Source organism: Manis javanica, chromosome 2, assembly GCF_040802235.1.
Source record: "Manis javanica isolate MJ-LG chromosome 2, MJ_LKY, whole genome shotgun sequence".
Lineage (NCBI taxonomy): Eukaryota > Metazoa > Chordata > Mammalia > Pholidota > Manidae > Manis > Manis javanica.
Genome location: NC_133157.1, coordinates 97,688,161 through 97,711,262, shown reverse-complemented (window position 1 = coordinate 97,711,262; position 23,102 = coordinate 97,688,161). Strand labels below are relative to the sequence as shown.

General features: G+C 37.2%; 1 protein-coding gene and 1 long non-coding RNA gene across 5 annotated transcripts in view; one reads left to right on the top strand and one right to left on the bottom strand.

Moving 5' to 3' along the window:
* LOC108397711 (uncharacterized) overlaps positions 1-23,102 on the top strand; it is an 82,893-nt gene that overhangs the window by 14,355 nt on the left and 45,436 nt on the right. The gene's annotated exons all lie outside the window — the stretch shown is intronic.
* LOC140847766 (uncharacterized) lies at positions 924-22,955 on the bottom strand. Of its 4 annotated transcripts, XR_012127912.1 has the most exons (7): positions 22,717-22,955; positions 16,907-17,073; positions 10,881-10,950; positions 8,343-8,432; positions 7,325-7,428; positions 3,147-3,311; positions 924-2,423 (listed from the first exon to the last, which is right to left on the bottom strand). It is a non-coding gene; the product is annotated as an uncharacterized lncRNA (long non-coding RNA). The 4 variants fall into 4 exon arrangements; XR_012127914.1 differs by lacking the exon at positions 3,147-3,311 and having other exon boundaries at positions 7,325-7,423; positions 22,717-22,948; XR_012127911.1 differs by lacking the exon at positions 3,147-3,311 and having other exon boundaries at positions 22,717-22,946.

The window sequence follows — 23,102 nt, the reverse complement described above, 5'->3', positions numbered from 1 at the left end:
ACCCAGGGTCTTAGGGTGAGATGGCTGTAAAGTCAGTTAATTCTGGGACATCATGACACTGTCCACGTTCAGGTCCTTCCCACCTTTTTTCTCTGTCTGCTTTGCTCTGTTGGTTAGTTTCCTTATGCTTCCAGAGTGGTTACAGATCTATGGTCAAAGCTCATATCTTCATATGTCAGTATCCAGAGACAGAAAGAGGGACATTCCTCATGTCTCTTTTTTAAAAGCCAAAAAGCTTTCCTGGGACTGACTTCCTCTTACTTCTCGTGGGTCAGAATTGGGTGACAAGCCACATCATTGAGCCCTGGCTTGGCTGAGGAGGGAGCACTTGAACAAAATCAAGGCTTTGCCAGCAAGAAAGAAGGAGTAGCCATGGGTATGTAGCCAAGGGTGTCTGCTCAACCTCCAAGGCCTATCCCACCACACAATAGGAGGCTGGTGTCTCGTTGATCCTAACTCTTGCTGTCCAAGGTCAGATTCCATATAGTAATCTTCAAAGAAGGCTTTTATCCTCGTTGTGTGTTAATTATCAGCAAAGCTTAAATCCTTTCTCTTCCTCCATTCCTAACGCAGGTGAGATCTGTAATAAAGTTCCAGTTATTATTTCACGAGAGCAATGTATTTTGCTAAAGAGTTTAGTATATTTCTGCTTTCAGAAATGCAGTTGCCTCAGGGCCTCCTTGCCAGGCCAGGCTGCAGAGTGACTCTGTCTGGCAGAGCGAGCTGGGTGGTCTGTAGTGTTTGCTCATGTCTCTGTTTCACCGCAAAGTCCCTGCAGGGCAATAAGGTGAAGGAACATCTTACTAAGCATCTGGGAAGCATGACTATTAAGGGCTGTCAGAGATGAAAATTTATTTCTCACCTGTGTGGTTTCCAGAACTTTGTGGGGCTGGGTATTGAACAGCTTCCAACAACCTGCAGAGAACGTAGAATCCAGTGGAACCACATGGGCATTTCAGCCTGTAGCTATGTTGAACTTTCTACAGCCAGTGCCCCCAAACAAACCAGTTTCTAGAGAATCTTGCCCCCATGAAAGCACTAAACTGTCCTTGTTATTTATCTTTCCTCCATCATTTTTTGTCTTTAGTCAATTTCACTTTCTGTACATTATTCCTGTCTTTACATCATTTGTAGTTCTCAAGAAGATGTTTGTGGCATGACTGAGCACTGCTCCAATACTGATCTTGGTGACTGCCTTTCCTCTGTAGATGCTAGTTCAACAGGCTCCTTGCTCACTAAATCTTGCCTACAGACCTTTTTGCAGAATGTGATTGCTGGGCTTGGTGGGACAGGGTTTTCTAGCAGGAGATTCCCTTATCCTACCCAAAGTGAACCAGGTTCATTTGGTGGTTGTCACATTGCATATTGGCTCACACCCCCTTCTACCTCATAAGCAATGTCACTCTGGGGGGAGAATCTTTTCTTCAGATGTGTTAGCTTTATTATGTTCTACTACTCTGGGGCTAAATAGGAAGCATTCCTGTTTCTACTTGTTGGCCTATTACATTGTTGAATTAAATCATCATGTTTTCCAGTGGGATCCATTTGGTCTCTGGATTCCTACGTCAGATAATCCTTCTACTCTGACATTGTCTATTCATTTTGTGATGCCTTTGGTCTTTGTCCTCCAGTCTTAAAATAAATAGAACAGAAAGATTCACTTTATGTTTTATCTGTCGAAAATATGAAAGCATGCACTTTCTATTAGGATTCTATTGGAGTTTGGATGCCTTGTGATAAAACACCGAGGATGCTGCTGGAAGATAAGCCATTGAAATTACACATACCGATTTTTTTATTAGAGTAAAATATGTAGGTATAACTAAACAGAGTGAATCAAAACCTGTAATTAATAACTGCAGAATGATGAATGCGAGCCTTATTCTAAATCCCCCAAGCAAGTGATAAAAATTGTACTTAGAAAACAAAGTTTGGATTCTATGCTAATAGTTACTTTAGGGAATAGTCACTTCACTTAAGAGTGGGGGTGACCGGCATAAGGCTGGGAAGTAGTTTGATCTGTGCTGCATTGATAATGTACTGGAGGAAAATGAGGGGTAACGAGATGGGCAAGGCTGGAGTGGAATAACAATGTTAGGTGCCATTTATAGACTGCCTTTGATGTGCTGGGCTCTGAGCTTGACCTTTTTGATCATTTAGGATGTTTTAGCATCTAGTAACAGTTAACCCTACTCAAACTGGCTCATGCAAGATGGAAATTTATTATCTCACATAGCAAGAAGTATAGAAGTAGGATAGATTTAATCTACCCAGGTAGGTTGGTACAGATTTTCAAAAACACTGTTAAGGATTCAGGTTCTTTCTATTTCTCTGTGCTGCCTCCCTTTGGGTGTTGGTCACAGTGAGTTCAGAGTCAGACGATGGCTGCAGCAGTTCCAGGTCTCACATCCAGAGGCTGAATCCTAATGAGATACAACAAACAAACAAGCAACAATGGGGCTATTTCATTCCTTTTCTCTTCCTTAGGAGAAGGACATCTTTCCCAGGAGTCTCCAGGAAGACTTGCTTGGTTGTGTTAGGCTGGATCCCTATTCCTAAGCCAGTAATTGTTAAGAAATTGGCTTAAAGAAATCAGTTTACCACATCTCCTGGAGCTGTGATTAGTGCATCCTGCCCCGTGGTACATGGCCATGTAGACAAGGGTGAATACCTGAATAAAATTAAGGTTTATAGGAAAGAAAGAAGGGAAGTGGATGGAGATGGATGTTGGCTAAGTAACCAGTACTCTGCTGCCTGACTATATCCATCTCTGTGTTTATCTCCTGTCCTCTATTGTATAATGTTTCAGCTTCATAGAAGATCTGCAAGATACATACTAAAAGTCATGTTTTACAGTTGGGGCTTATTTCAGGACCACGTATTATAGCGCATGTTTCAACAGTGTAATCTGTACCTTTTCTAACTCATGTCTCATAAGATGTTTAGATATATGTGCAGAAATGACAAAATATCACCTTTATTCTGTGTGTTTCATACAAATACCGATCTTACAGCACAGTTCCGAGTTGAGGGTTTTCAGTGTATTATGACTGTGTACATAATTTTGGGAGTGTCTTTGCTGTTGTCTGGTATTTCCTTCTATGTGAAGCATCTCCATTGGCCTAGTGCTCTGGGCTGGCCCTTACCTGCTCACTCACTCCTCCTTATTTGGCTGTGATTTTGGGGGCCTTGGGTCTGCAATGCCCAGCCATCCCTCTCTTCTCCATCTGCTGCTGCTCTGGTGAGTTCTGCTCTTTTGTGAGGTTTGCCTCTCACCAGGACTGCCAGTGACCTCAGGCTGTCGCTGTGTGCTGGTGTTCATTCAACATTAGGAAACAGCCCATAGGTAAGAGTGACAGTTTCTAATATCAGCTTTGTTGGTTATAAAAATGTATTTTATCCTCATTATCTGCTTTATATCTTATTTTTCAATTGTATTATAATCCAGGGAGTAATATAGTTTCTGTTTTACTCTCCATGCCCATCCCTGTCATAATACTTTGGTTTTCTTTTATAAAAACAAAACAAAACAGAACAAAAATTATTTCAAACACACAGAAAATGCAACAAATATACCAGCCTTATTTAATGTGTTAATATTTTGACATATTTGTCTTAGGTTTCTTTTCTTTTAAATAAATCTTTAAAATATGGCTAAAATCCCACCTCCACACCCTGCTCTCTCTCTCCCTAGAAGTAAACACCATCCTAAAGGTGTTATGAGTTGAACCCTTGGATGTTTTTGCACTTTTTGTACTTACATAATGTGCATGTACATAAACTATGTAGCATTGTTTTGGATTTTAAAATATTTTACAAGCAGTATTGTATCTCTCCTTTTATAAACAGTTTTATAAGTTCAACATTACATTGCTTAATAGTGATCTGGTTAAAACTTTAAAATTGAATCATACTGTTTCATGGCATAAATAAGCCACACTTTATTATTTTACCCCTCCACTGACTGGCAGTTGGTGGCTTCCATGCTTTCATGAGTACATTTAATATTGCGGTGACTATCTTTGAATATGTCCCCCTGTAAAAACATTTGGGAATTTCTCTAAAGAAAGTACGTACATTTTTGAAGCAGAAATTGAGTGGTTGACATGTAGACTGTGCTTAATTTCAAATGGACTAAATTATTTCCAAATTGCTCTTCAAATGGTAGAACCAATTTACATGCCCATAGAAGATGTACAGGCTTTTCTCCTTTCCCACAGCCTTGCCAACACTCGGGTGATCAGACTTTGCCAGTCTGATGAGTTTACAAAGAAAACTCATTGTTTTAGTCTGTTTCTGATAATTAATGAGAATAAACACATTTTTATATGGTTTTGACCATTTGAGTTACCTTTTCTACAAGTCACCTCTCCTTATTCTTTGTCCATTTTTTTTCTGTATTGTTTTGCCTTTTTTGTTTTGATTTGGGTAAGTCCTGAAAATATCTTGGATATTCATCCTGTAGGCTTTGAAGATGTTTTCTCTTAGTCTATGGTTTATCTTTCTGTTTTGTTTATTATAGCTTTGGTAATACAGAGTCTTAATATTTTTAATCTGCTCAAGTTTATCAACCTTTTTAAAAATCATCCCATGACATGTTGTAAAGATACTATGTTATATTTTTTTCTAAAATTTCTGAGGTTTATCTTGTCATATTTAGGTTTTAATCTATATGGAATTTATTTCTGTGATTTGTGTGGAAGTAGGTATCTAAGTTTATTTCTTCCCATATATATATTGTTGGTAAAGACAGTACAGTCATTGAATAGGGCCATTCCTCTTTATTTGTAATGCCTCCTCTGTCACATACCTAGTTCTTTCATGTACTTAGGTCTGTTGCTAGGTTCTACCCTTCACATTGATATACTTTACAACTGTGCAATAATAACACACATTTTAATTGCTATGGGTATGTAAGCCTTAGTCTTCAGTAGATAAGGACACCTTGATCTTTTTTTCAAAACTATCCTGGTTATTCATATGCATTTCCACTTTGTGAAAAGGTCTGTGAAAATTTTGTTTGTATCTATGGTTTTGTTTCCCCCACACTCCAAATTTATAACAGTTGAATATTTCCCTTAAATAATCTTGCCAGGAGTGTGCACATTGTTTTAATCTTTTCAAGGGAATTGTTTTTGGTTTTGTTGAATCTTTCTATTATAATTTATTTATGATCCAAGAACTGTTCAGAAGTGTTTTTTTAATTCTGACTTTGATTGCGTTTTGTTTAGAGAACATGTTCTGTGTGATACAAATTTTTTCTTTTGAGATTTATTTTGTGGCTCAGTCCATTATCAATTTTTGTAAATGTTCCATGTGTGGTTGAAAAGAATATGATTTCTCTGTTGTTGTCAAGGCTAGATAAATGATATTTAATCAATGATTAAGAAATATAAATTAAAATCCCTTGCTAAAATTGTGAATTTCTAGGTTCTTTCCATTAAGTCCATTGTTTGTTTGTTTCGAGGCTGTGTTGCTAGGTGCATAAAGGTTCAAAATTGTTATTTTTCCTGGTGAATTGTTGCTTACATTATTAGACCATAGCCCTCTTTATTCCTAATCCTCTCTCTCCCTTAAGAGTCATTTTTGCTGATGGTTACATGTTTATATGAAGTTTTGCTGTTGTTATTAGTGTTTTTCAGGTATTTTCCCCTCAGCCTTTTACTTTCAATTTTTCTGTGTTATTATGTTTAAAGTGAGTCTCTGGTTAACAACATATAAATAGATTTTCAAAATACATATATTTTTAAAAATATAAATCCAGTTTCTTGACAACTATTATGATTAGTATTATACTGCATGTCATCAAATCTAAGCTGATTGTAAGATGCAGCATCATTTTAATTACCATTTAGAAACAAAAATATTGCTATTAAACAGTGATGTAATGTTTATTTTGAACTTAAGGAGGAGCTCTTTTAGAGTTAATTGTAAGTATTTAAAAAATCATATGTTGATCTTATGCATAAATGTAAGAGTAATAAATCAGTAAAGGTATTTTTAAAAATTGTCACATTTAGAGTTTAGCCCTTCTCATTAGTTTTTAAACACTCAGGGCCATCAGTGTCTGTGCTTTTTCAGGCCTTACTGCCCTCTATGTAACCAAGAGCAGCATTTCTTGAGCTAAAAGCCATTAGAATTGGCTCTTAAGCTGGCTTTGCAATTATGTAGAAAAAAACCTCTTTTTTAGTTTGGCTTTGGGAATGTTGTTGAACCTGTTTGGTTCATCACTTTTCACTCCCTCCTCGCAACTGTTTAGGTCTTTAGAGTTAAAATACTGCCCCACTATTGTTTTCAGGATTTTCTTCTGAGGGGCTGACACCCATTATGCAAGTTCTCCTGCTGGCACTCTTGATGTTCCCGTATGCATGGTCATTAACATCCGTGTTATAATTGCTGCATGACCAACAGTGATTTCACAACGCCATCAACTGAAATATGCATTCTGGTTTCATAGATGTTAAAATGTGAACACATGTGCACCTTAGAGTTGATAAAATATTTTATTCTGTATTTACATATAAAGATACTAAAGTTATTTTTATGCTTTATTCTCTTTTCTCTTTGACATGGAATTCTCCTTTTTCCTGGAATGTTTCCTCTTCTCTTCTTGCCTTCTATTGGAACAAGATTTCTTTACTTTCCTTTACTGTACTGGGAGTTCCACATCTTATTTTTAGTCTTACCAGGAAACTTAAAATTTTTAACATCCATATTTGAGTTGAAAATCAATAACTCTATTTACTTGTTTAATAATTCACTAAACTGATAGCTTTGATTCTACCCTGTCCTCCTCTTGTAAGCTATTGTTTTCTAGTATTGTAGTTCCAACTTGTTTTTAATCATCCAAGTTGGTCATCATTATTATTATTGTGATGATTTTTTAATGATCACTGTTTACTCAGATTCACCCACACCTTAACAATGTCCTTTCTGACCTTTACCCCTTATATCTGCTTCTTCAAAACATATTGCTTCTTCCTTCTGAGTTCAGTTTACTTCTTCCTGAAATAAACTTTTAGTCTGGAAATGTATTATGTCCTAGCTTTTAAATTACAACTTAAATGAATATAGAATTTTTTGGTGGGTGGGTTACGTGGTTTCTATACTGTGTATGTAATGTAAATCAGGTACTAAACCTGCCCATGCCTCACTTTAAAAAGTAAGCTCATTATTGTTGTCTCCTGTTTCAGTCAGCAGGCTGGTCTTCCCTCATTCTCCTTTTACTGAGATAGAAGCCTTTCCATGGCTCTGGCTTAATTCCACAAGTCAGTCCCACTTGCCATGTGGAGTTAGCCCACTTCCTTGCTTTATTCCTACTCACCCACTAGCTTTCAGGTCCTCTTTATTCTGGCTGCTTGGAATCTCCTCTCTTCTGAGTTTAGGTCTTGCCTCTACTCCACAGCTCTCCTTCTCCAGTGGGCTAACCTTCCAAAAAGCAGCAAAAGAAGGCAAGCTCACTGCATGAGCACTTTCCAAGCCTCTGCTTCTGTTATATTTATGTTAATTTCCTGTGAGTAGAGCAAGTTGTATGAGGGGAAGAGAAGAATGTTGCATTGTGAGAGTTACACATAAGGACAGAGATATCCTTTTGGCCATTGTTGTAATCTACCATAATGTAAAATAAATACACTCTTTTTGGTTTCTATGCTAGGGGAGTACATGCACATGACGTAGTTATAGTAGACGTATATAAAGATGTTTATGTCAATGTCTTTTTTTGAATAGGAGAAAATTGGAAACATGGAAATGTACATTAGTTGGGGAGTGATAAGAAAAAAATTGTGCTATTGAGTACCAGAAAGCAGTTAAAAAGAATGTGATAGATCCATGAATATGACCCTTAGAAAGACCTATGTTTTAAATGAAAAAGGCAGTTGCTGTACCATACACACTTCGTACCTCCCAACATACACACAAAAAGTAAATTTCTGCAGGTACATCTACATCATGTCATGCATGTGCATAACAGAATGTTCAGGAGTATACACACTAGAATGAGAATAATGGTTACTTCTCTGGAGGGGGTGGGATTGAGCGGTGGGCAAGAAGAAAATTTAAATATTTGGGGGATCATTTTTTTTTTCTGTTTTACAAAATTAGTGCACTTATGTATTGTTTGTTTAAAGGTGAATAAAATTTAAAATTAAACTTAGAGGAAGGAAGAACTTAGTGTGATTCTCATGCATTGGACTTATCATTCAATACCTGTGGATATGGTGTGGGTCTGTGCATGAAGACCTTCTTCTTCTTTATTTCCTTGTAGTCCCATGTGCTGCTTGGTTAGAATGTTTCAAGGTTAGTAAACTGGATTCAAGAAAGGATAAACTTTTGGAACTTACCGTCTTCAAAATACAGCATCCAGCCTAGTCATTATGTTGCCCGAAGTGCCAACTGCCCTGATTCCTGTTTGTGTAGTTTTGGGGTCCTGTCTCCAAATACCATACACAATATTATGGTATCATTTTTACTAAATAATTTCAACACAGTCTAAAGTTAGTTGGTAATCACTCTCCTATGAAGTATTTAGGATCTAGTGAATTAAATTTTTGAGTCTGACACAGTAGAGATTAAGTTTTTGCCATTTCCTTTTCATTCCAGTCAAAATCTTTACATTCTTAAATTTCTGATGTTTCTACAGTGTAGTATAAAAAGTTAGTCTCCTTTCTGCAGGCACAGACTAACCATTTCATGATTCTCTCTGTCTATATCCCCTTTGTGGTTCTGTGGGAAAGGACCAATGCCAGACAAAATACCAGCTATCTTGTTGGCGTGCCCAGGTGACCTACAGAAGGCAGAGCCAAGAGTGCTTCATGTTATTGATCAATTAGAATAGAAACAAACAGAAACTAAGAATAGAAACTCTTAATGGTTATAACAATTCGCATCAGAAACCACTGAATATTAGTGATGAGGTAATTTTAACTCAAAGTTAAATATTTATAGAATGCTCACTGTAACATGCATATATTTAACAATAAGTGAATATATCAGTAAGAAAAGGGTTATATATATTCCAGTATTGCACTGACATCTGGGAAAAATTTTGACAAATTACATTTTCTTGACTTTACTTATCCAGAATGTTCTTTGTCAGACCAATTGCTTTGTTTTCAGTTACAGCCAAAAAGTAATAGTCTTCTTACAATTAATTTGTGAAATGCTTTAATGGTTTTCTGATTTTTAAACCAGTTATTTTATCTAGGGTTTAATCTTAGTGTTCACTAAGTTGGAATGAAATTTTATTATATAGATATAATATTGTATATTATTATTTTTTATTTATAGATATAAGGTTATATGATATCTTTTTCTTACTGATTCTTTGTATTTGTGCCAAAATGTTTATATTATTGATTTACTATCTGAAGGGAAAAATTTAAAACTATGATCAGAAAACAAAACATTTTAAAATATAGTTTTCTCACTTATCATTTTATTTTTTATTAAAAATTTTTATTGAAGTACACTTGATATACAATATTATATTGGTTTCAAGTATACAACATAGTGATTTGACAGTTATCTACATTATTAAATGCTCACCCCAACCACTGTAGTTACTATCTGTCAACATAGAAAGATATTACAGTGTTATTGACTATATTCAGTTTTAGTTTTAAAGTTCTGTGTTCTCCTCTTCTACTCTTTTTTTTTTGTCTATAGATGTACATTTTTACTGTAGGACTTACACACACACACACACACACACATTATTCATGAGATCTCTAAAGAAGACCAGTTTCCTACAAGGATAAAACACATATGCTTTATGACTCCTGTCATCTGCATTTGGAAGAACCATCCAGTCTCTGAGGAAATGTTAGCCTCTTACATTTTTTTGGTTTGACATTACAGAACCAATGGTACCAGATGGATATGGGCACACCTATGAGTTATGAAATGTGGTATGCAGTAGTTTCCATAAAGCTTCTTGATTGGGGTATGTGTGTGGTTTCTATTTAGATTTTAACTTTTAGAGCATCATGTGGTTACTGTAGGTGCTGGAGTCCTTATTGGGTGAAATAATATTGCAACTGATGCAGGTGTAAAGTAACTTGCTGTTAATGCTTAAAATTTTCTTTCAGTTTAGTGAAGTATGCAGTGCATTAGATAAAATAATTGGTTTGAAATCGGAAAATTTCACAAATTAATTATAAGATGACTATTACTTTTTGGCAGTAACCAAAAGCAAAGCAATTGGTCTGACAAAGAACATTCTGGACAAATAAAGTTAATAAAATATAACTTGTCAAAATGTTTCCCATATGTCAGTGAAATATTAGTATATGCATAAAATTTTCCTTATTGATAAATTCATTTATTGTTAAATATTTGAATGTTACAGTGAGTGTTCTATAAATATTTAACTTTGAATTCACTCAGTTTCCTAAAAGAGATTACTGTGTAGCCATACTTTTAGTCCAAATAAATGAATATAGTATAACGTTTGGCAACTTTATCACTAAAAGTTTCAATGAATACTGACATGTTAGTTTCTGAGAGGGTGTTTATTCTAAAGAGGTCCACATTTTCATTCAGCAAAGATGATTTATCTGCTTGAGTTTGTTAGACACTGAATCCGTATTTAGAAGCCTATTTCATGCAATAATGTGTTGTTAAGAGTGTAGGCTTATATACACAGGAAATACTGATTCTGACATCCTTCTAGAAACTCCCTCCATTATCTCATATACTCTATTATTGACACACAGCCATTTGTGTGTGATAACTTGCCATATTCTAATTCTTCTCACTTCTGTTTACCTCCTCCTGGCTTTATTTACATGCAGTATTGCTGCTAATTAGCTTTGGGGAGGGAGGAGGGAGATTTCTGTACATCTCTTGGTTGTGGCTCCATTATGAGATGGTCCCCTTACCTGGGATTCATTACCTTCACCAAGCTGAATCTGTCCCTTCAGTGACCAACTGCTGTGTTCACAGCTGCTCCTGAGGAATAGAGCAATTAACAAATTAATTTTCTCCCCTTCAAGGTAGTTCTCAGTGGGTGATGCCTATGTATATGTACTCTTAGCAGGATGACTTCTTAAAAGTATGCTTTCCACTGTGGAAAAGTTGAAGATGAAAAAGAGCCATCTTTCCTGCATTTCGTGACTAATTTGTATAGTTCATTGAAAATGATGTTCTCATGGTTACATTGTGGAAATGTTTTTAATGACCTTTGACCAATTTGGAACTCATAGAAAGCAAGGTATATAGATTTATTTACATTTGTAGGTTTTCATCTGGTCACGTGATTGTAATGAGGGAGACAAGAGATCCTGAATACTGTTCTTTCACTGGTTTTTCTGGAGGGGACAGCCTTGCCTTCTGCCATATTCACATGCACACCTTTTCAGTCTGGACAGAGTACCCATAATTGTAATATCCAGGTATTCCCATTTAACTCCTTTTTCCCCCTAGCAAAAGCCATAGTGGAATTTTCCAGAAGTCAGCATCAGCGAGGTGAGATTCTGTGTCTATATGAGCATCCTGAAAAGGTTAACACGCTCTCCTTGAAATCTCTTCAGGGCAGACACAGGAATTTTTACCCAGACTTCCTTCCACATACAGCATCAATAAATATGGAAATGAATGCTTCAAATCTCACTTCTGGTGAAACAATATGCTGTCTAAATTCAGTTAATTGTAAGTCACTTAGTGTTGAAGACAAAGATATGCTAATCTTATTAAAATATGCCTAGTTAAATTTAGCTGTAAATTCTATTCAGAGACGCCTGCTTTATACATTGTTCCAAAGTCAGAATGTCTGGAAAGAAAACCACCCACTGTGCAGGATACAGAGTTATAATTTGGAAAGGTGAAAAGTTTAATTATGAGTCTATCTTCTGGGGAAAAAGTGAAACAAGACTGAATTCTTAATTTTTTTTGTTTGTGTATATTAAACCAACTGAAGGGCTTTTTCCCATTGTTTACATTTACATTCTGACAGTAAGAGAAGCTTTTAACATTTTTTCTGTTTCACTTGAATTGAAGTTGTTTTTAATATATACAAATGAGGGAAAGAGCCTTAATTGAAATAGATTTCAACACTGTTTAGACAGACACGATCAGTTTTTAATTTTCCAGGTAATTAAAGGGTATAGCATTTTGAACTGTGGCTAAAAGCCCGATTAGGGAGTTAGAGACCAGGAGTTTCAGTCCTGGCTTTTTTGCTCATCTTTTTACCTAAATTTGTAAGAATATTGGAACCTCTCAACACCCCAGCTTCTTCTCTGTAATCTGGGGTAAAACAATGGTGTATTTTAAAAAATGCTTTATTTTTATTTTTTCTTATAGAATAAAATATGCTCTTTATAAAGTATTTATAAACATTCACATATAGCATAAATTTGGATTAACATACACATATTTATACACACACACATACACAATGCCATCCATAATCTAACCACTCAGATGTAACTCCATTTGATTTTGATATGAGGCCTAGCCTGCGTGCATGCACGTATCTAACCATCCACTAGCAAGTATTAGATCCCATATGTGCTATTTCTTGTAGCCTTTTATGCTCAGTCACGATACAGTGATGATCTTCTCATGTTAGTAGGTAGTCTTCCATATCTGTATCATCATTTCAGTTTTGAAAAACTACCCACAATTTATTGAACCAGCATCATATTGTTGGGCTTTTGGTTTGCTCCATTTTTGTTAATTATTGTAAACAATGCTGCAGGGAAAAATCTCCATGCATTTTTATCCTTAGGCACATCTATGATTATTACTTAGTCTGATTTAAATGTACTGTGATAATGTATTTTAAAGAAGTGTGTATGTATCTCTATAAATGTTTATGGCATTGTAATAAAGATCTTTTCACTAAAAATTTGATTTCTGACTATTTTTGTTACTTTAAAATTAGAATATTTTAAATCTGTTTAAAAATATAAATATTCAGCTATTTACATTGATTGCTGAAAAATCTGTTTGATCCCAGTCCTCTAAATGGCCACATATAAAAATGACAAGTTCTGAAATTTTTTCCATAAATTTCTATTGTTGAAGAAAGATTTTGGAATCAGATACACTTGGAATCAGAACATTTTACCTCCCACACTACTTACTAGCTGCACAGATTTGGCCAAGTTATTCATTTTCTTCAAATTTCAGTATCCTCAAGAGGAAAACAGGCATCTAGTGCATCACTCAAGAGGCTGCTCAGAGGAGAGTGGGACCTTATTTGTGAGAAGAGCGGTGGTGACAGTCAAGGAGTCATGGCTAGTGCTTTGCTTTGTGTATGGAGTGTTAGAGCTGCTTAGTCTCACTTCCCTAACCTAAGGATCAACGAAGCCCTTTTGATTCCACTTACAAAATCTCTCAGATTCATACCCTTTAATAGTCCCCACTGCCTTGGCCATTTCTTACTTGGTCCCAGGACGTTGTCACAACTGCTGCTGTGATCAGCTGAAGGTCTCTGCAGACTCAGGTGTCATGGGCTTTCAGGGTCCTTGGATGCACCATGGTCATGCCCTTTGTGGGGCCTTCTCCCTGCAGATCCGGCCGGGAATTCCTGTCCACCCCATACCACTCTACCCCAACCTGATCTGAGCTTTGCGTATTTATTGGGCACTTTCTTTCATTTAGTCTTTAGCTTAAAAATTACCTTCTCAAAGGCCATCCCTGGCTACCCAATCTAAAGTTACTCCCTGTAACATTATTTTAATCTTTGTTGATTGATTGGTGGTGTCCTCATATGTAAAATGGAGGATAATACAGTATACGCCTAATGGGGTGGTTGTGAGCATCAAATGAGTCAAATATATGTCAAGTGCTTAGAAATTACCAGGCACAGACACAATGCTGTATAAAATTAGGCATTGGTATCACCTCCCATAACAGAGAAGCATGAACACCACCACAACACTCCCTCCACCTCCATCACTATAACTACCCCCACCTCTGCTGCTTCCACTACCTCTGCCACACTGTCATCACCCCACCACTGCTAGCAGCCCCACCATCACTAGGACTATGGTATCATCAACACCATTGCCATCCCTTCGCTCCCACTATATTCCCCTGCTGCTCACCACAATCCTTAGCACACACAAGACAGTGAGTGATGGCTGAATGGTGAGGATAACACTCTCAGCAATCACCTCCTAACGGAACTTTCCATCCTCTTGCCTTTCTCATTCCCAACTGTACTCCACAAGACTGCAAATCTGACAATGGCACTCCTTTTAAAATCCAGCCCATTTTCCCTAGATCATGGTCCGACATACAGAGTCCCCTGCCACTTACCCTTCACAGTCATCTCGTATCATAGCTCCCGTGCCCTCTGGCTCGACCTGCACAGACCCACTTGTAGTTTCCAGAACAGATCAGTCCATCTCCCTCCTGCTTCTGAACCTTTGCTCACCAAACACCTCCTGTCTGTAATTCAATCCTTCATCTCACCAACCTGATAATGGAAGTCTATTATCCACATTTAGGCTCATGGATCATTTCCTTTTGGAATGGTGTCCTGAGCCCCTTTCTCCCCCACATATTGTTGAGCAGTGCATCCTCTGTCCTTGGCCACTGTGATTCTGTTCATGCCCCATCACAGCTCTTACTCTCCATCAGAATGGCAGACCTTCTTGTCTACTTCCCATACTGGATTGTTGTGGGTGGGATTATGCCTTATCTATCTCTGTATTTCCAGCAGGTAGCACACTGATAGGCACATATTGATGCACAATAAACACTGGTTGAATGAATGAATGAATGACTATTCCATTACACTTATTGTATGGATTAGACACCATTATGTAAATGAAGGAGAGGGTTACACTTAGGAGAGAAACAGAAATAATGGGAAATCTTACAGTTGGTGTCTGGATATCTGGATAGAATACTATATTCAAAAGTCTGCTAAAAAACAGACATAAGCGTTATACTATTGTATTATCCAAGCATGTGTATTGAATATATTAGAAATTGGGATGGGATGGGGTATAGCTCCTGAGTGTGTACCATTATCTCAGTTCCATCTCATTCCAGCTGCCACTGCAGTGGCCAGTTCTGTGCAGGTGCCAACCAGTTTTGTGTAGGTCTATCTGATGGTGCAATCACCTCAACACCTGACTAGTTCTTCCCCTTCCAGTCTTGGACCTTCCTTGTGTGGGATTCCCAACTATGGGAACCAGGAAGTGGGACTGTATGTTTGGCCTGGGGGGATTAGTAGGGGTTACTGCCTGAGAGGTCATCCTTGACCAACAGGAGCAAAAGCCAATGAATGAACTGTTCCTCTTTATCTCCCCCAGGCAGAAGGTTCTGACACGCATCTCAATAAGGCTTCTCAGAGGGTCCTGGCAGGATCCAGCAGCAGTAGCCTGCAGCGGTAGCCAATTCAATTACACACCCCTACAGCTACTGTCCCTTTTGCTCTGCTTCATCCTCCCTAATCCTTCCCTCTGTGCCCTGGGGTCACCTCCCAATTAAACTACCTGCACACAAGCCTTTGTCTCTCAAGCTCTGCTTTCGGGGACATCCAGGCTAACAAGGGCTGCCACAGTTACAGTTTTACAATTATAAAGAGAGGTCTCACACTCTTATATTCTGGAAAACTATAATTTCCAATAAGAATGAGATTCTTCAAAAATATGGATAATAATTTGTTTGTAATGTGTTTATGTGTCCCTTTTTAAAGACCTGGAATTCATGGATTTTTAATAATACCCACAGAAAATAAGATTAATTTTTTTAGCCTCTGGGAAAAACACTTCAATGATTTATAGATTTGGTTACTCACAGGGATTCAGTTGTTAGTGTCCTTACTTGGCTTTATTAAATAACTGTATGTTGATTGAGGTGTTGATGCTTTTATATTTGTGGTTAAGTGACATACTTTTTTTGGTTTATTATTTTAGGAAGGTCATATGTTGATCGTATTAACTGATTTGAATTGAACTCTTCTGATTAAATAGGGAATATTAAATACGAGTTTAGTCAAAATTTTTGAAATGGTTTGGCATCTAGGTACAGCTACAGTCGGAAGAATTCACACATCCACTCACAACAGTAAATTCTTGCATGGCAGGCGTGCACCAGATACTCAGGTGACAGTGGAAATAAGAAGGCTCCTGTCCTCATGGGTGCCACTGGGTTAGAGAGAAACCTCCTTGTAATAAACAAGTACACTGGAGCCCTGCAGGGACCTTGCCAGCATGGGGCACTGTGTACCAAAGGGAGTGCCTGATTTTACTGGTTTAGAGAGTAAGATGGGAGGAATTCACAGAAGCTGCCTAGAAAAGGTAACATTTGGGTCTTGTCTCAAGAGAAATAAGCATTGCCAGGTATGGGGAGTGGGGAAGGGCCATCCAGGACAAGGGGACAGTGTAAACAAAGCACAGAATCAGGAAGTGCCCTGGCCTGGGACAATAGTGATGAGGTGGTGAACGATGATGTGACTTGGATTTTCTCCTGTAGGTCATGGAGCCACTGAAGAGCACTGGGTAGGAGGAGGCCGTGCCCAGTGATGAAGCTTATTGTAGTTGAGACCGAGGTGGGGACACCCATTTCAAGACTTGTAGTAACAGGTGAGATGCCCTGAAACCCTGAGTCAAGACTTCTTTGGAGGCAGTGGAGACAAGGTTGTGTAGGAGAAATGTGAATTAGGGCTCCCCAGCTGGCGGGGAGTGGTGAGTCATTGTGCTTTGCAGAGTCTTAGGAGAATTTCTTGGCCTAATGATGTCCTAATGGGCATTTGCCCCTGGGAACATGGGAGGTGAGGCCCCAAGATCATCTATAAAACATTTAACAAATTTTGTATCAGTTATGTCCTTGTTCATCTTTGATTACCCATTCCCAGGTTAGCCCCTGCATTTACGTAGCAGATGAGGGGTGTATGGGAGGCAGCACACAGTGACTTTTGTGCCCATTTCAGAGATGCTTTTCTTACAGGTCTCATGCAGGAATTCTGTTCTTGTGGTAGCTGTCACACACAGTAGCTGACTGCAGACAGAGGAAGAACTCAGCTGGGCCTGGGTGACTCTGACATCAGTGTTCTAGTGGTCTTTCTTCTGCTTTTCTCAGTGTTCAACACTAGGACATTTAAATAGCAGCAAGCTTCCATAAACCAGAACAACAAATAGAGAACAGTTAAAGACAAATTATTTTAAGTCAAAAGGGGAAAAAGAAATGATATTCTATATATGACTATACAGTTACAGAAGATGTATGCAAATATTTTTTCTGAATACATTAGAAATACATTCTGATTTTTTCCAGAAAACTAAATATTTGTTTTCGTATGTGCTTTGAAAATGATTTAAAAGTGATTATATAGGGAAAACAGTTCAAGTAAATATAGAATAGCTGAGTCCAATAGAAAATGATAAATTCTTAGAATACTCTACCACTTGTGTAAAATATAAAACTTTATTAGCTAATATATATGTGTACATGTGTGAGCTTTGTGCACAGCACAAACATGGATATAGCTATCTTCATATATATAATATGTGTGTTGTGTGTGCACAATATAACAGAACAAATTTACTGGTAACGACATCAGTGGCTATCTTTAATTATAAACCAAATCATAGTATAAAATTAATTGGAACACTGTGACAGATTGAATGCATAAATGACCCTAATTTTTCATTCCTTCCTGTGCTCATACCCTTGGGAATGTGATCTTGCAGCTACTCCCTGTGAGAGATGGAGTCTCCCCATCCTGAATCTGGCCTACCTGCAATTTGTTAGGACTTACTGAGTTTTCCCCGCTGAGGCCATGCTAGAACAGCCGGCTGCCCAGAGTCAACCCAGCTGTGGAATACAGAGTCTCCAGTGACCCACCAGAACCACCCAGCCAACCTATGGGCTTATAAGCAAAAGATAAATGTCTTTTGTTGCAGGCCATTGATGCTTTGTGATTGTTTGTAATATAGCATTATTATGGCAATAGACAACTGAAAAAAGTTCCTATATAATAGATGCAGCTATAACAGTAAAATTGGTATAAAACAAGTAGCAAGACACAATAAATTGGAATGAATTTCTTTATAGATAGTCACAAGATATGGAGACCAATATTTTAATGTAAGTCAGCATAAGCAAACAACAAGAAATGAATTTGAAAAAATTGCAATGTCATTCTCATGGATGCCCTAACTGGCAGTAGGAAAAAAATAACAATTTAAATCGAAACTAGAATTTTTGTTAATATTGCAACTACTTAAAGAGCAAAAATGTAAAAACACTTTTTTTTATTTCTTTTCCTTCTGAAACTTAAGAGAGCCATTATTTTCAAAGTGAGTTAAGTCATTATCCTCTGTCATTTACTTAAAAAATGGTATTTGCTATAGTAGAAAGTCATTTTTATTTTCTAACAGTAACACTATGTTCAACTCTTTTTGTTACTGTTCTCAAACACTCACATGTAGGCAAATGATGCATGATTTTTTGTTACCAAACATGTTCAAATCTTAGGATCTTACAGCAGACAGTATATACTCCCAGACTCACAGTTAAGGCAGGGAAAAAGAACATATAAGGGGAAGTAAATTTTATAAAGGTAACTGAAAAAGAATAGTCAGAGATACAAGAGGAGAGCCAGAAGAGACAGCCAAAGGAGAGAATTTCTAGGAAAGAGTGGTCACCCGGGTTAAACACTGTTGAAAGGTTGATGCTGGAAAATATCCATTCAGTTTGATGATATGCCATTAGATTTTATCCAGAGTAGTTTAAATGGTTTGGTGTGCGAAGATGTCATATTGCTATGGGTCGGACAGACTAGTTATAGGAGATAAATGCAGTGCATGTAGATGATCCGTTTGAAGAACTTGGCTATAAGAAATGGTAAGAAAGGATTGTATCTAGAAGGAGATACAGTATCAACTATATATTTTCCTTTTTATGATGGAAATATGTTAAGGATATTTAAAATTGGGCATGAAAGAATCAGTAGAGCAAAACAAGTGCTGTAAGAATAAGGAAATGAGCACATTCAAAGAAAAGGCTGCTGTGGGTAAAGAGTGATGTGATTTATTGAAATTTAGAATTTTATAAATGATTCAGTTATAGGAACCTAAAGTCAGAGTATGATCATAGGGAAGGGTTGCTGGCAGAAAATTAGGAACTTTGAAGAGTGTTGGTTGGGTTTTCCCCATGTATATTGAAGGACATTTTCACTGGATATGGAATTATAAGTTGAAAATACTTTTCTTTATGCATGTTAAAGATGACATTCCATTGTCTTATATATTCTTTAGTTTCCTCCAATTTGACTATGATGTACCTAAGTACTTTTTTTCCCTTCTTTTGTTTAAATTCTGCTTAGGGTTTGCTAATCTTAGATATGAGGGATCACTGATAAGTTTTGGAATTTTGAGGGGTAATAGTTCTTCTGTTCCATTCTCTCTCTCTCTTTTTCTGGGACTCCACATACATATATGATAGTATTATCCCAGAGGTCTCTTAGCCTCTGTTGATTTTCTTTTCATTTTTGAATTTATGTTTTAATTTGGTTATTTTCGATGCATCTTTCTTAGTGTTCACTGATTCTTTCTTCCACTGGATCATGCTGTTATTAGTTTATATACTGAATTTTTCATCTCAGATAATACATTTTTCAGTACAGAATTTTTATTTGATTTTTTAGACCTAATTTTGTGATGAAATTCCCTATCTGTTCACTCATTCTATCCATATTTTCCTCTACTTTCTTTAATGTATTTATGATAATTATTTATCAAATCCTTGTTTTCATAAAAATTAAATTTTTTATCATACATGCATTGAAAATTATTTAGAAGTGATTACATAGGGAAAGCATTTGTTCACATAAATATAGTAGAGATGTGTCAACACCAGGAGAAGCTGTGGGTCTGCATCTATTAACTTTTTCTCTTGATTATTGGTCAATTTCCATTTCTTCCCATGCATTAATTTTTAAATGTATGCCAGACATTTAAAAAAAACAAAAGAACTGTAGAAACTGAACTATATATTTTTGGTTTTGCTTTATTTTTTTCAAGATAGGGTATTTATTCCATTTCCTCTGTAAAGCTGTAGGAGTAAGAGGGTGACCATTCAGATTCCACCTTGAGTAACACTGAGCTGGGGATTAGCTACGGATTTATTCAGTTTCAGTTATCCTATGATTTCATATAAGATTATAGAGATCTCTTTGTGCCCTTCAGTTTAATTCATAATTTCCCTTGCCACCATAGAGACTTACCTTGAAGATACTATCAGGACTTGGCTGGCAGGAAGTTGGGTTCCAGCTTTAATTATTTCTGTTTACCACTAAATTCAATAGCTGTAATTTAAGCACTGAACAGGACTATAAAAATCTCTTTCCATTTTCCAGTTCCACTCCGACAACCACTTACTCAGCAGTATTCCTGCTGAGTAGAATTGTTAGGCCACTGGACTCATTTTGTTTTTGGAACTCTTCCAGAATTCAATCAGTCATGCCAATTGTTCTTAAAAATTTGGCTTGCTCTCACTCATCCTGGCAAAGTCTTTTTACTTATGGCAGGCCCTAATTTCTTTCCAGTCAAACCCAGACGATGCAATACCCAGCCCCAAGAATTGAAGCAGCTTCTAAACTTTGCTTATCTATTAAAGGCTCATTCCTTGGTGAAATTGAGTTCATTTAGACTTCTCTGGAGTCACTGATTATTAATCACAAGCTTTTACTTTATTTAATGTCTTCTTTTTATAGTTGGAGTGAAGGTCTTCCATGACCCTCTATGTCTTAACTGAAAGCAGTACTCCTCTCATTGATGCCATCTGACCATGATGGTAGATGGTGGGATGGAAATAAAAACTTGAGCCACTGCCAAAGTCCTTAATAAATTAGCAAATGTGTGGGTGGCAGGAGGAGGTTGGCTGTGATGATTTTGACTATCGAGTTACTGGGTGACTGTGAAGAAAAGGAATGTTGTGATATAACCAGAATCCAACAACTCAAAGGCGAAAGGTACCAAGGTACATGAGGTTGAAGATACAAGATAGTTTATTTATGTTGAAATGAAAGGTCCAGAGAATACTGTGGAAACGATGGGAAGGAAGATCAGCAGGAGTTGGAGGGAAGAGGTAGGTGGGAAGAAACAGCTTGGTTATGATAATATGTGAAAAAATGGTTGACCAGAGTTTCTTGCATTTTGGCAAGTGGCCAAGGATGCAGATAAGGGGTCTGGTTGGAGTTTTGACTCTCTGAAGTAAGACGCCTGTGCAGAAAGAGTTTTCAGCATTGTTAGAGCCCTTTTAAGGCTGGCAGGCTCAGGGTTTTTTTTTTTTTTTTACAGCATCAAGAACCTCTGCTAGTGACTTTCGAAGAGCATTCTCTCTTCCCAGATCATTAGCACCCAGACTATTTGTGTTCTTTGCTGCGAGCAGTTCTGTGGAGAGAGAGGCTCAGAACTATGGGAGGTGGAGCTGGTAAGGTCACTATTTGCTTGGAGAAAATATCTGACAGGGAACTAAATTATTTTCTGTCATCTTCTTAATTTAAAGGATACCAACAATATTTACTGTGTATTGCACTAGAGATAGATGTATAAAGACACTACCTTTGACCTCAGAATATGCATTAATATGGTCTTTGTGTAGAGAAAATTGCTAACTCATTTGGTTTGTAAATGTGACCTGCCATTTCGTAAGTAGAAGCTTTTTTAAAAGGAAAACAGCTGGAGCAGATGTGGCCAAGAAAGGACCTCATTGCTAATGTGAAAGCCCCTCACAGGCAAGGTGGGATTAATTAATAGTGGGTCAATAAAGTCATCTGCATATGTGAGAAGAGATGCAGAATTCAGCAATATTGAAATTTTTTTTTTTCCAAAATCACCTATTGGAAAAATGCAGCACACTTAATGTCCACTGCTGTTGCATGTGACTTCTCACAGGTAAAAGAGAGTTTTGTGGAAGGAAAGTGAGTTAAAAAAAAAAAAAGGGCTTGTGTTGGTAACAGTTTTCCAGAGACCTCAAGTTTAGGAAATATTACATTGAAATCACAAACTCCATTAAGATAGTGGCTTCTATTATTCCCATTGCTAAGTGTAGCATCTGGCATAATGTTGGTGCTTAACAAGTGTGTGTAACATAAACTGAATGCAAGTTTTTTCCTAATTCCATACACTACAGTAGATGTTTAAAGTACACCTGAACTTTCAAACTTTCAAGTCTTAGAATTATATATGTATTGCCATTAGTTTAGAAAGAAAATGTACATAAATTGTTCCTTGTCTAAGCCTTGGAGTGTATCACTTTTCTTTAAATGAAATTGATATGGTTCCCCCATAAAGGTAACTAATGGTACTTGTTTTCCACACTGGGTGAAAACATTAGGTAAACGTTCTAGGATTTAATTATTTTCTCCTGAATTTATTGTTAATTTTTGCCATTAGTTCCTGCTTGAAGATCACAGCTGTATGCTATAGATTAGATGAAAAATGTTTTTGCTTTAGCTTTGGTCTACGTTGTCAAATACATGCTTTCTTTTGAACTTTGTAGATCTGTCACTGGAAACAGCATCACTTGCTGAACTCTGTATGCTAATCTTTGCACAAACAGAAACTGATGTGGAAAATTAGGCAATTAGTAAAATAAATGGGACCCAAAGCATATTTGCCTGAAATAGCACACTAAAAACAGAAGGTGGGCTTTAACTTTGTCATTAGATAACAGTTCTTTCCTTTCCTTTGTGTGCGTGGCCACAGTCAGGGCGTGAGGGCGGCAGACTCCCAGACGCGGTGTGCTCACCTGAGTTCACGGCGCGGTAAGGGTGGCCCGGTCCCGCACGAACCGAGGACGCCTCTGGGTCACACGCTGATTCTAAAATTGTGTCTGTTCAGTAGCAGCTACACAGCAACAAAACCGACAACAGCTGTGCCATTAAAAGCGAATCCCTGATGTGGACGATGAAGCTGACAGATGCCGTTGTCGTTAACGGATTTTAGCTTTGAAGAGCACAACGTGTTTAACCGTGCTCACGGCTGCTGCCCGCTCAGGGTTCCCAGATTCTCACAAGGTAATGTCTTCTCAGGAAGACTGACTTCACTTTCTTATTCATGACACATCGATAGGAGTCAATACTTTTAGTCTCTTAAATTCAAAATAATTTGAATTTACCACAATATTATATATGG